Here is a 14,766-nt window from a genome sequence, read left to right as displayed (position 1 = left end):
CCCTTCCTTGTTTTTTTTAAATTCCCAAACAAGAGTTTATCTCCCCACAAGCCTTCCCTTCCCCTCCCCTTCCCTTCCCTCCAAAATCCAACTCTCAAACAAAGCCTTAATGGTTACTAGAGGAATGACGGGCAGTGCATGCTCGTCTATCCACATATTTCTGTTGTATTTTCTTGTATTTATATTTTATGTTGTTTTTCAATTTGAAAAAAAAAGTTAGATTGTTACGTGAAAATTTGTAGAGAAAATATTCAACTAATAGATTGTTTTTCTCTAAAAAACTAATAGATAGTTTGTTTTCAAATTTTCTATAATTTAGGTATAGATTTATATTTAAATTTGAAAAAAAAATTGGTTTTATAAGGGTAATTTTGTCCATGAAAAAGTCCAACAAAAAATTAGTTAACTTTGCAGTTGTCTTTATATAATGGTATAAATATTCCAAAATATTTGTTAGTAAATAGGTTAAATAAGCATACAATTAAGCATAATAGAAAAGTGGAATTAGGGGCATGTTAATGCCCGTATTGACGCTAGTAGATATAAATGGGATATATGTGTTTACTGGTGTTTTTGGTAAACAATAAGACTAGTTTGATTATTACAAGCAGGATCAAACCAGAAATCCTAAAACATGTTGTGCAATATTTTTCCATAATAGATATAAATGGGATATATGTGTTTACTGGTGTTTTTGGTAAACAATAAGACTAGTTTGATTATTACAAGCAGGATCAAACCAGAAATCCTAAAACATGTTGTGCAATCTTTTTCCAGAAAATAGTTGAATGTTCATCATATTCATAGTTTCCTTTATGAACATGATGAATAAAACCGCCTTTCGACAGATTTCAATGAAGAAAAATGCAAGAAAAACTTTAGAATGCAGAAAATAAAGACCACTTAAAGAAAAGTAAATTGCATTGCATTAAAATAAAGGTGGTTCAACAAATCTTTACATACATTCTGACTCTTTTCTCTACGTTGGTACTGTGAGTGTGTGAATTCTGTAAATGAGATTTGTGACCCGATTTTGCTATGAAAAACTACTATGTATACATAGAAAATAACTGCAAAAACTAAACTGTTGTGAACTAAACTTCTTCGACATGAACTGCATACTTTCCACGTGTCCGGACTTTCAAACTTGCTTCTTCATAATCCAACACTCTGTCTAATCACAATCTTCTGTCGAAAGCATTCCATTCTCTGACGAACTCATCACTTTCAACCATGGACTTGGAGGGTTTTTGCAGCTTTAAACCTCTTTCTTCCTGTCGAAAAGCACAAGATAAAATATAGGCTAACAATAGGATTTTAGGCTTCATTTTCATTCTTCCAATTATACCATTATTCAAATTTTTCTATAAGACTGCTATATTATGGAATTCATTGAAAAAGATAAGAATTTATATAAAAATTTCTATATTATTGGTGTCATTGAAAAAGATAAACATAATTTGTTACAATTTAAAAGTCACGAACATCTATACTTGTAATTTTAATCAAAATTAAAGTTTCTAAAAAACATTATTAATAATTTACACAAGTTAGCGCGATAAAAAGAGAGTGGATAAACGACGCATGAGTACCCGTTGAATGCTAGTTATAAATAAGGAACAATATCGTCTTAGTTATTAATTGATATTATTTATTTTTGATATTTCTATACGTATTTATTTCCGATATATTTGTTTTTGATGGGGGGAAATCTTAAAAGAATGAAGAGATGTGATGATCGGGGAAAATCTTATTTGATATTATTTTTTTGACCAAATTTATTAGGGTTATAAACATACTATCATATCATACTTATATCTAATCTTTGTTAACATTGCTAATGATTTTGCAAACCTTAAACCTAAATGGTTTTGGCTCCAAACAAGGGAGACCGTTGGATCTCATCATTTGGCTAAGCATGCATCTCATCCTTTGATCTAATTGGACTTCAAACTTTCATTTCCCTTGCCTGATACGTTAAATGCTCTTAGTTATGGCTTTCCACCTTTCATGACTACATTAAACATTGTTATTGTTTCCCAAAATCCTCCTATCACGTTTTCAACTTCTTATGTTTCCAAAACAGAACCCCTCTCTCCCTCAGAGAAATACTTATATCTAATCTTTGTTAACATTGCTAATGATTTTGCAAACCTTAAACCTAAATGGTTTTGGCTCCAAACAAGGGAGACCGTTGGATCTCATCATTTGGCTAAGCATGCATCTCATCCTTTGATCTAATTGGACTTCAAACTTTCATTTCCCTTGCCTGATACGTTAAATGCTCTTAGTTATGGCTTTCCACCTTTCATGACTACATTAAACATTGTTATTGTTTCCCAAAATCCTCCTATCACGTTTTCAACTTCTTATGTTTCCAAAACAGAACCCCTCTCTCCCTCAGAGAAAATCGTAACATTCATCTTCTTTATTCTTTCTCTCTCCAATCGATTCAATTTTTCACAATGAACCAGAGCGTTCCTTCATCTCGAACTGTTCGAATCGGCTGAGTCAAGCTTCAAGCTCCTGGTAATCGCACCATCTTCTGTGATGATCGTCAATCTAATCATCATCTTCGATTCAAGGTTCGCTCCATCCATTTCGTCGCATTGCACTTTTCCGATTTTGTTGCAAACGGAATTTTCGTAACTGTAGAATCTTGATATATTGCGTTGTTTTTTTTTTTTTTAGGATTTTAATTTCAGGATAGCTTTCTAAAGTAAATTGGTGATATTTCAATTGGAATTCAGTGAAATTGTAAGTATCGGAGATTCGGAGTGTAAGGATTGGAGTACATGGTTCAGATGGAATATTTTGCATCAGTTTTAGGTACTCCCTCTCTCACTATTTTTCTCTAATTTCTATCAATTTGTTAAGGTTTAGAAATCTCTACCACCACTTTATCTTTGCAAAACATTTTCTTTTTCTCTCAATTGAATCTTCAATACCTCTTCTATTAGGTCAGAATTTATCTTACTTGATGGTTCTATCAAAATGGATTCTAAGTTTGTAGAAGAAAGTTATGAACTTTTCAACTTAAAATCGTTGGTTTCTCTATTCATTTGTGACATTTTGAACTATATCGTTTGTTAGATTGGTTGTTTCTTAATTTTTGTTTTGAAAAGTTTCTACCTTTAGTTAAAAATAGTTGAAGAAATAAATGGGGTTGTGACTTTCTGTTTAGATTGGTTGAAGAACTATATCGAGGTGAAGGTCGAAAAGAAGAATGGAAGGGTTTATTATTTTACTGATGGATGGGCTTCAATGAAGGATTATTATAATATCCTAGGATGCTCTTGGATCACTCTCATATATGCAAATCGCTTCCTCTTTCTCTTTTGCGGCGTTACTAGGAAAGAAGAAGAATTTATCTCCTAAGTGTATGCTATTTTTCTCCAGGTTCTTTGAGGAACACCATCATTCCTAACGCCCCTGATGTTTACTTTCTTCCAAGGAAGTTTTACCACACATTTGAGAAGTCGTTGCCAAAATCTGATGTCAACTCAGGTTTTTTGGTATGATGTCTTTTGAATTTGTATGTCTATCTTTTTTTGGCTTCATTTTTTGTTTTTATCTATTTGTGTCGTGTGCTCAATGCTGCAAACAAATCACACATAATCTTCACAAAGAGAGAAAGAATATGACTGCTGCTATAATTTGGTTTGATATTTGAAATTATAACGATTTGAGAAGAAACGCAACTGAAGTATTCATTCCACCATTGATGCCGCAGTTTGATGCCGCATTCTACCTTTAACTTGATGTGCAGGCTATTCTTTTTACTGTACTCACTGTAACTTGGTCTGTTATATGCTTCAACTTTGTTTTCTATCTCTTTTACTTATTCTTCAGCAATATTAATTGATTCAAATGTACTGCTGATTGAGATTAAATTTATTTGTTAGGGGCATGAAATTCAATTGACTTCTCCCATGAATCTGATATTCTCCTAAAACCACTCTATATACAAATATGTTATAATGATCCGATATAGATAACGATCACCATGATAAAGTCGTTGTTCCTCTATATCCAAAAATACTAACATGTCATTTCTCATGAATCTCATAGTAAATATTTCTGAATAACATTCATTCACAATTTTTTATATTGTTGAAATTGATTTTGACACCCCTCCCATTAATCCAATTGCTCTGAAAATCCTTATTACCTTCTAAAATCTACCAACAAGTTTTTTAGGGTTAAGGCTTAACACAAAATGCTTTCAGAAGTGAACTGCATTAACGAACAGGACCATTCATTTTTATGCATCGTAGATTAATATGAGCCATTTTGTAAAGTTGTTGCAGACAAGCTGCAAACTGAATTAAACAAGGAGTTTAAGCAGATATGCACCCATGAATGGTGCCCTATAGAACAGAAGCAGTAAATGCTGATGTTTTTTGCTCAATGCACTTACCATTATTGCAAAAATCCTTGATATACTAAAGACAACTACTTCAGTTTATCTTTATGCAGGGCTCGAGGTAAATTCCTGTTACATGTGTCGTGTGCTCAATTATAGCTACTCAGCATCCACAAATGAAATTGAAGATAAGCATTGGTATAAGTAGTGTGCTCAATGTAGGCCTATACCTGATGAAATAACTCCTTTCAGTTCTCAATGTAGGGTGGCTTACGCTATGTGATAAGGACCTCAACATTCCTAAAAAATTAGCTTCTTCTCAGCAACCAAATCCATGGCATTGCTGCTATTCAAACTTATGTGTGTGTCTCATATTTATATGAATCAGCTAAGAAGTCCGGGAAATATCTCTCTGCACATGTTGTAAAAGCAGAATGTGAATGTTTAGTGACATGGAAATGGGGATAGCAACAACGCGCACAAGAGAAATATAAAGGGTTCTTTCATCTTCTTTCGGCCAAAGCCCAAACCATCTCCATTCATATTGCTTTTCCAAATGATTGATTTTGATATACTAACAGTGACTATGGTTTATCCATTAATTGTGAGTTTGACTAATGATTTACAATGGAGTAATGTTTCTTTTTCAATAACTTTTTACGATTAATTTTTTCTTTCATGTCCGTAAATTTTTTGGTCAACAGTATACTAGAACTCAGATTTTTCTTGATGATTCGAAAAACTATGACAAGAGAAACGCTTTCATAAGCAGTTGTTTTGTTATTTGAGTTTGACTATTTTGGATATTTCAATAAGGTTGTTGATTTTGGTTTTTCACTATAGTTTAGTCCTTTAAAGATTTCTATTTCACAATTCTATGTGATTCATATCTATTTTCACATTTCTACAACAGTTATAAATATTTTATTACCTATAATATTTTGAAATCTATATACAGTTACTCCTTTTCATTGGCTTGATTTGTGTTTATTGAGAGGCTCATTGATAGTTGATTCTGGGAGGTGTATCTTATTGCTGTCAATGGTGCTTTTGCCAGTGATCTGTAGGTGTCAAGCCAGAAAAACTATATATCAAATGTAGATGGGATGATAGCATTAACTATATGATGTAGTTCCAAGGTGTGCATTGGTGTCTTCCATTACCAATTTGCTGGTGGTGTAAATTAGAAATGGGGGTGTGATACCATGAATTGTATATTGGTATTTTTTTTTGTTGAAAGGATTGTATATTTGTATTATCGATGGGGAATTAAATAAATGTTTTTTAAGTACTGGTGTATAAACTCTATATTTTTACTTTTACTTAAGGATCTACAAGGTGAAATTGATCCCATTCCTTTTTGTATTATAAGAAACCTTGGTGTAGTTTTTTTTTTGGACATCCAGCAATAGAATTATTGGGTGGCCTCTCAAATTTTCATAAAAATTGAGGAATGTCTACTAATGAAGCTGAGCTAGATGTGAATTAATGAATCTTTTTAATTATCCTAAAAGAAATTATCATGTGCTTTGTAATGGAATTCAGAAAACCATACAAGAGATTAAAGTATAAAATTGATTTCAATTCTATTGATATTGGTGTAACATTGTTTCTAATGATGGACAATGGATCTTTAAAAATAGGATTATGTTCACTTCAACTCTTACTCAAATGTTTGGGAAAAGATTTATTTTATATTAAATGAAATGTATTAATAACAAGATTCATGAATTGACAAAAAAAGTAATTGTTTACCTCTAATAAATAGAACCAAAAAAATAGAACGAGAAAGATTAATCGTTAAAAAACAATAGTGCTTCAACTCTAATAGACCCGTGCGATTGAATGGATGACAATGGGGACCGTAGCACGGGTAAAAGTTCTAGTAATTAGTTATGCACAAAATGGAAATTATATAGTAGTTAATGCATTGAAATTGTGTAATTAATTTATAATAAAGTCAAAAGCAGTTTCCTTTTATAGTAATAATTCCCTTTTATGGTATGCTTAACCAGTGCCCCGGGGGCACCTGTTAGCAGGACCCAAATTTTTTTGGTAAAAATAATATATAATAACTTTTTCATTAACAACATGGATATAATGGCAATCAAATGTCATTTACTTCCATAATTAAGTTTACTAAACCGTAGAATTGGCTAGCATAATTCTTATGAATGATAAATAACGAAACAACCAAATATTAATTGGATTTATAGTCAATTGCCATATGAGGATTTATAATAATAAATGGTGCTTTGCTGTTACGGTTTATGGCTGGCAACGGAATAAAAGATATATGGAGTTAAAATGCAAAGGATGGGAACAATGTCTATATAAGAGGATAAAAAACATTGTAAAGGGAGATGTGATTCTAGTGGGTGTGAGATAAAAAGAATGTTGTTTTCTCTTCAACTCTCAATTATTCTAGTGGGTGTGAGATGAAAAGAACGTTGCACGAGTTGAGACACACAATTGTGTAAATCTTGGGGAGCAAAAATCGGGTATTGGGTTGCACCGGAGGTCCAACAGAAATTTGTTTTCAGGACAGTGGCTTTCGCCACGACACAACAAATCTCTTCTATTATTCCTAACTATCTCAATTCTATTTTACTTTTAATATTTCCAACAATCTAAAAGCAAATTTATTTATTTAATAATATTTGGAAATATTAACTTTGTGATTTTTCTATGTATCATGTTTGTTCGAATTGCATGGAAGCAGTTGGATGTTAAAGAATATGGCATGTGAGATTTCAAATAAATTATCGTATGATTTGAGGTAAACGATGAGATGGGAGTTCAAGTAAGCCTTAAACTCAAATACATTTATGAAATTAAGTTTTTGTTTGCAAGGGATCTCTATTATATATATTTGCACTATTTTTTTTTAAAAGTACACGTGGCATCCTATTAGTGAAAGGTTCATTTAATGATTTTTATTAAAGATTAAGGATTATTGTTATTTAATGCATTTAATGTTTTATTTCATATTTCTTATACACTCCAAAATGTAATATGCTAAAATTATAAGGAGTATTTGATTTTTTTTTTTTGATTTAATACACCATATCATGATCAATATTCAATGCAATTATGTGTCTTTCTAATTTTTTTTTTGTTAAGCTTTACTTACCAACTAGCCGAACTATGAATTACTAGGTCATTTTATTATCCTACGAACCGGATATGAGGTTTAATACAAAAAAAATGTTTTTCTTTAAAAAGAATTAAACAATCATTTTATAATGAACCGTACATCAAAATTGGTCCATAAATTTTTGCTTGAACAAAACAAAATGTTTTAAAATTCCATTTATTTCGGTCACCTAATTTGTGAATTCCTATAAATAGTTTTTTTTTTGGACAGAAATAGTTATATATCACTCAAGATTTAAATGATAATCAATATTGTTAATTAGCCTATAATCATACCCATTAGTTTGCTCGGTCATTTTATATTAACATTTTGCTCGGTCATTTTATATTAACATCATTGTTTGTCTATAATCATACCCATTAGTTTGCTCGGTCATTTTATATTAACATCATTGTTTGTTATTTCTTTTTTTTGGTGGTGGCCAGGGTTTGAACCCCGGACTTTGCATATTTTTATGCATTGTCCATACAACTGAGCTAAGCTCACGAGGACCATCTATATCTATATCTATATCTATATCTATATAATATAAATTTAGGACTCATTTCAGCTAAGCTCACGAGGACCATCTATATCTATATCTATATAATATAAATTTAGGACTCATTTCAAGTCCCATTATGGTAATGTTTTTCTCCTCCTATCCTTATGACACGTGGCACTCTCAACAAACCAAACATTGTTTTTCTCCTCATATTCTCATGACACATGGCACTCTCAACAAACCAAGCCTCCTCATGCATTTGTCTTTCAATACTCTTCCCTATTAATATTTGTAACCAAATATATCATTTATATTTATATTATCATTTCTATTTTTATTATAATGTAATGCAATATCGATATTAATTTTTCTAATACAAAATATTATTGTGACATTGACCGATTGCTACCCTATCGAATTGATCTTTTAAGTCAGTTCACATCTTAATGAAATGAAATGAACTAACTTTTATTTTTATATTCATGATGATAATATAATAATAATATTGTGAGACAATTTTGTAAAGATTATCAAATTTATAATTTATCACAAAGTATAGAATCTAAAAAACTAATATTAGTAAAACAAATATTATTCACGTTTTTATTTAATTAAACTGTTATTTTTTTTTTTTAAGAAATTTCATTAAACTGTTCTATTTTTATTTTAGGGTAGAAAAAAAACAGAATTGGAGCTGATTGCAATCATAGACATATCATTAATAAACAAAATCATAATTGTATCAAAAATATCAATTCAATTTATTGTATTTAATTCACTTGCTAATCATAATCATAAACATATCAAAAATGTTCAGTTTTTCTTTTTGGGTCTTAGAAATGTTCAGTTTATTTTTTTGGTGGAAAGAAATGTTCAGTTTTTATTGTTAAAAATTGTAAAAGTTGACTACGCTCTTTAACAAAAAAAAAAAAAAGATAAGTTTTTTGGTAAAAAAAAAATATACGTTTTGCTTAATGGCTAATCAAATTTCTTTAAATTGATCAATTTTTAGTTCTAAAAATAATTGGAAATCATGGGCTGATTGGAAGAGATAATTTATTTGGTTACTTTAAAACAATAAAACATAATAGGATGAGGTGGGAATGAAAGCCTATGATGGGGTGTTAGTCGAATGATATGATTTTATTGATATTATGAAACAAATACAGCTGAAAAAAAAATACAAATACACAGACCGCGTCTAATTAATTTGACAATAAATTACGGTTCCTGCCCAAAAAAAGACGGTTCCTACCCAAAAAAAAAACTGAAAATGTAATGCAGCTGGAAAAAAAAAATACACAGACCGCGTCTAATTAATTTGATATCAAATTTAATTTGGTTATTTTACCGAATTACCCTGTGAAAATACTATAAGTTAGACTTGTGACTTCACAATTTTTTCACACCACAATCTCGACTCCCCTTCTCTCTGTGTAGTTTTTTTCTCTTTCTATTGTCTTTCTTTTTTGCTCTTTACAATTCCCATGACACCGAAAATGATTTCATCTCTGATATTTCCCCTTCGAAAGAAAATTGTAATATTAGGTTTCGAGTCGTTCAGATGTGATTTATGAGAGACATGAACAAGGACAAACTAATTCATTGGAAATGGTTTTAATGGACAATAAGGTTGTATGACCTATTTGCTTTTTTATGTTTCTAGATTTATTATTATGTAGTCGATAGTTTGTTTTTTTAATTTTTTTTACTACAATTAAATATGACGAATTCGTTCCCGATATCTCTCATTCGCATAATGAATTTAGGAGCATATTAATCGAATCAGGTGGTTGATTTGTTATTTTAGATAATTTTTCAAATATACATGTTTGGTTAATCTCTCATACGTAAAAAATTTGAATCATGTTTATAATAAACGAATTCAAATGGGTATTGATGGATTATATGATATTAAATAGTTTATATTTATGGATTACATGTTTGGTGAATGGACGGATCATGCTTTGGAATTTTTTAGCAAACTATTTAATCCACCGTTCTTAATAATTGAGAAAATATGTTTTGTTGGTGACAACTTCCTCACCCATCAATAAAATGTAGGTAACACAACCCTAAGTTGACACCAATCAAAGTTATTTATTTGTTTTCTATTATTTTTATTATTAATATATAATGCATGGGTAGTGTTACCCACCTTTTATTGATGGGTAAGCAAGAATTTCCCATATTTTTAATGAGAAAATATGTCTTCAAATGGGTATTGATGGATTACATCTAATCCGAGGTTTTTATGAACATTTGGGTTGTTAAAAATTTGAAGTACATATCTCACTCTATCATTCTATATCTCATTTAATGTTTTTATTAACCAATCAAAATGGATTATGACACATTTATTTTATATCAACCAATAAAAAAAATATTATGACTCATTTGTGTTTCATGAGCCAATCAAAATGGATCAATGACTCATTTGTAAATTAATACATGTTTTTTCCCTATATATAGACAATTCATTTTTATCATTTTCATCTTTCTCCTACAAAAAAGGTTCAGTGTGTTTTTATTTGCATGATTGTAGATTATGGGGTTGATTTTCTTTTTTTATTTGTAACTACTACTAAGTGTACCTTTTTAGGGTTCCCTTGAAGAACATGTGGCTCCAGATTTTGAAAATTGATTCATTTTCTCATATTAATCCACTATATATTGTATATCTTCATGTATATTGTCCAAATACAACGACTTATCGCATAGATCTAATCACGTAACTTGAAGAATGTTTATGTACCAAGAAAAAAATTGATAATGTGTATTTGATAAGTCTATTGTAGGCGTTTTTTTCTAACGACTTATCGCATAAATCTAATCATGTAACTTGAATAATGTTTATGTACCCAAAAAAAATTGATAATGTGTATTTGATAAGTCTATTGTAGGCGTTTTTTCATCTAAACTGATTGTAACGACCAATTCTATATTCTATTGGAGTTTTTTCTTTAGATTTTTGCTCATTCCTCTTTTCATTTTTGTTAAAGATTTTGCGATGTTTGTAAGTTTGATTACCGTTTTCACTCATTCTATAAAGGAATTTATTTTTTGTGTTATTGTTTTTTATATACATCATTATTGGAGAATGATATTTTTTTTATGGATTTATCTATGAATTGTGGTTTTTTTATAGATTTTATTGTGTCATTCATGTATTCGTTAACCTTCCCTCAAAAAATGTATTCGTTAACCTAGATAAGAAAATACGATTTATTTTGTTATGAAATATTCTTATGATCATATTATTTTGTATGTTAATATTAATGTGCAAATAAACTTTTTATTTTTGCAAGATTCACAAGAATTAATAATTAAACTATATAATATTATTTTATTTATAAATCTCTTGCTCAAAATCGTAAACATGAACTTTTATTTTTTGCCAACAAAGGTATCTAAATTCTATTTATGGGGCCAAATTATTAACATAAATTACAATAAACTCTGATACTTTTTTTTAGGGAAAACTCTGATACATTTGGTATCACGATAAATGTGATCGATAACATATAAAAACATTAATTGTCACTATTAACATATATAAAAAGTCAATTAAAAAATCAATTTCTCATCGATTATCGTTTGTTATTATAATTTTAAATCAAAACCATAGTAAGTTGACCACAATTAATGTCAAGATATATTCAAATATAACTTTTGTAATTATATTGTATGTTTTCCGGACCATATTTTGTAAGTTTTCATGTGTGTTGATATTTTATTTTGTTACATCGTTATTCTCTTCTTCTTTTATTAATTCATATGGGTGATTGATAAATCTCTAAATAAATGCTCTAAGATAGCTTTACCAAAAATTTTAATTTATTTTTTATATTGATAATAATAATAATTGAAAATATTTAAAAAAATACTAATGATTAAGGTCCACTTTTGGACCAGTCCATATCTTGAATGACTAAGGCTACTCAAATATGCACAAATTATGGAAATATATATTAAGCAATTAAATAATAAATCTCCCATAAAAAAGTTAATTAATAAATATTTGCTCATATGGAATGAAGAAATTTCAATCAGGTTGCACAAATCATCAAAGAATATTTAAGAAACTTTTTCTAAAGAACATACATCATGAAATAAATAAAAAATCTAAGTACTATATCGAAAACTGTGTATTTAATTATTTAAAATTTAAAATATTGTTATCTATTAAATCATGAAAATAGGTCAGATCCATTTCCATAATCTCTTAATTTCAAATAAATATAGAATAAAAAAAATCAAACCTAATAAGAATTCATTAATCCAAATCAATTAAAGTCATCAAAATAATTCATCCCATATGGGTCGTTCTACCAAACCGAATAAAATGTAGGGTTGAGACCTTAAAATTGAAACCCAATTTTTTTTAGCACTTTTTATCCTGGCCCAATATATATAGTCTGATACCTTTTAGGAATAGCCCTTATGAACTATGGGTAGTCCGATCAGTCAACATTACTTAAAATGCTAAATAATTAGTAATATTTATGAAACACTAAAGCGTTATCTTCTTTTAGCCACACATATATTTTATTTGACGAAAACGACGAAAATAATTACAAGGTAGTTTAATGCAAAAATGTTAATAGAAATAAAAAATATTCATGATTTTTTAAGAAGGAAAAATTGTTTTGTAAGTTTTAATAGCTTCGTTAATAATAAAAACTCTAAAGAGCAATGAGTGCATTTGTTGTCCTCGATTCTCTCATTCATTAATGATCCATCAACTCTCTGCAAAACAACAACAATCTTATAAATGCCCCTTTCAAGCCAAACAATCTGAAACAGATCTTTTAGAACACGACGTCGTGACACAAACTGCAACCCACCTTGAAACTGGACCTTGAAAGCAGTAACCAATCTGCTGAATGCAATCATGAAGGAATTGAGATAATTTTAAGAACATTACTGATTACTCTGACACAATGGAAGCAAACCCATAATCTTTGGATCATGCAGATCTCAATAGATCAGGGTCAGAATTCGAAAGTTATAGCAATTATCATTATCAATTATTTTATAGAAACATATAATATCAATTAACCATCCATTATTGTATTTGTAGAAATAACAATGGCAATCAAATGGTTTCAATGCAAATATATACATATGACAATATGTATTGAAAAATAGAAAAATTGAAACCTTAACCATTATTTCATTTATTTGTATTCTCACGTATTTGTAACTCATCAAATTATTTCTCTAATTTATCAAGAGTGCTTCTATATGAAGCGAATATTTTCTTCCAGCAACATTCACGAAGGTGTATTGTGGTTCAATAGGAGTTTTGTGACAAAGTAATATTATTAATTTTAATTTTGAATGGTTAAAATAGGACAAAATAGGAGTGCTAGAGCAAAACAATTTTATTTACTTTAATACCGGATTTTACGGAAATCATGGGGTTATGTTTCCATATCAACATATCATGAAGGTTTCTTGAAATTACCTCTCGCGATACTTAGCATTACGTATTTATCAATCATAATATTCTCATGTTTTTTCATTGTAAGATTCTTCCAAAGACCAAAAAAAGAAGGAATTTGAAATAACATAAAAAATTATATTTAATATAAAAAATAAGCAAATCATATTCAAAAACTAACAAAATATTTCATCACAACATTTGTAGTTCTAAGGGAGCTACGATGGGTTGGATCATCGTACTTGGCTAAGAGAAACCTCATAAATGATATTGACACCACATCTTCGCAAACAAGTTTAAGACATTATGTATATGGGTCATCTTACTTACATGGTACTCAATATCTATTCTTGCATCTAATGTGTAAAGTTTAACTCACACATGACACATTAACATATATTCCTTAAGCGTGAGACTCTTTGTATCTATGATATGGTGAAATAACCAAATAAGGCCATAGGCACAACATGGTAAAGAAAATGTGGGTTGGCGGCATTTCATAGACGGGGGGGTTTCACTCATTTATTTAATGAGAAGAGAGTAAATAAATTAGAAAAAGAAATTGGATGAAAAATGAATTTGAACATGAGAGAAAAGGTAAGGGAAAATAGTGAATTGTTGGTAATTTTATGGGTTTGTTGAAGAAAATGGACATAATTGAGTAATTATGCTACCAAAATATTAAACTCATTAAAATATTCCACGTCAATTTTAAATGTCAAATTAACATGTATTTTGTCAATTTAGCATAATGCATCTATAATTTTCCCTTTTCGAATTCCACCAAAGACCAAAAGTGAATTAATTTCAAATAATAGATGTTGAATAAAAAAATATATTGTCTTGACAAAACAAAATTGCATGAAAGTGAATGACATTAACAACTAAAATTTAAGATTAAAAATATTAAATTTTAATCTTAAAATTAACAATTTAAGATTAAAAATATTAAATTGCTCAACAAAAAAAAAAAGATTAAAAATATTAAAGAAATGACACTCAAAAACTAACAAAACAAATTATCATAATGTTGAAACTTCTGGTGTAGCCTACGGTGGGTTCTATCATCACATTAGGTTAAGAGAAACCACAAAATTGAGATTGATAACATGTTTGCATACAAAATCTTTAGGCATATGTATATAGTCCATCTCACTAATATGTTATTCAACACTTTCTCTTCTATCCATTGTAGAATTTTCAACTCATATTTGACACATTAACATCACTCCTTAAGTTGGGAGTCTCCACGTCTTTAATTATGTAACATAGCCAAACAAGGTCAAATGAAGGCACAACATAGTAAAAAAGGC

General features: G+C 29.4%; 1 long non-coding RNA gene across 2 annotated transcripts; it reads left to right on the top strand.

Moving 5' to 3' along the window:
• Positions 1 to 2,315: 2,315 nt before the first annotated feature.
• Positions 2,316 to 5,741, top strand: LOC146938925 (uncharacterized). Of its 2 annotated transcripts, XR_015031449.1 has the most exons (4): positions 2,316 to 2,585; positions 2,751 to 2,829; positions 3,400 to 3,515; positions 4,480 to 5,741. It is a non-coding gene; the product is annotated as an uncharacterized LOC146938925 (long non-coding RNA). The 2 variants fall into 2 exon arrangements; XR_015031448.1 differs by lacking the exon at positions 2,316 to 2,585 and having other exon boundaries at positions 2,691 to 2,829.
• Positions 5,742 to 14,766: the final 9,025 nt, after the last annotated feature.

This window comes from Medicago sativa, chromosome 3 (assembly GCF_051527215.1).
Source record: "Medicago sativa cultivar Bolivia chromosome 3, Bolivia_mono, whole genome shotgun sequence".
NCBI lineage: Eukaryota > Viridiplantae > Streptophyta > Magnoliopsida > Fabales > Fabaceae > Medicago > Medicago sativa.
Note: the sequence above shows the minus strand (reverse complement) of the source record. Positions and strands in the feature narration are given on the sequence as shown.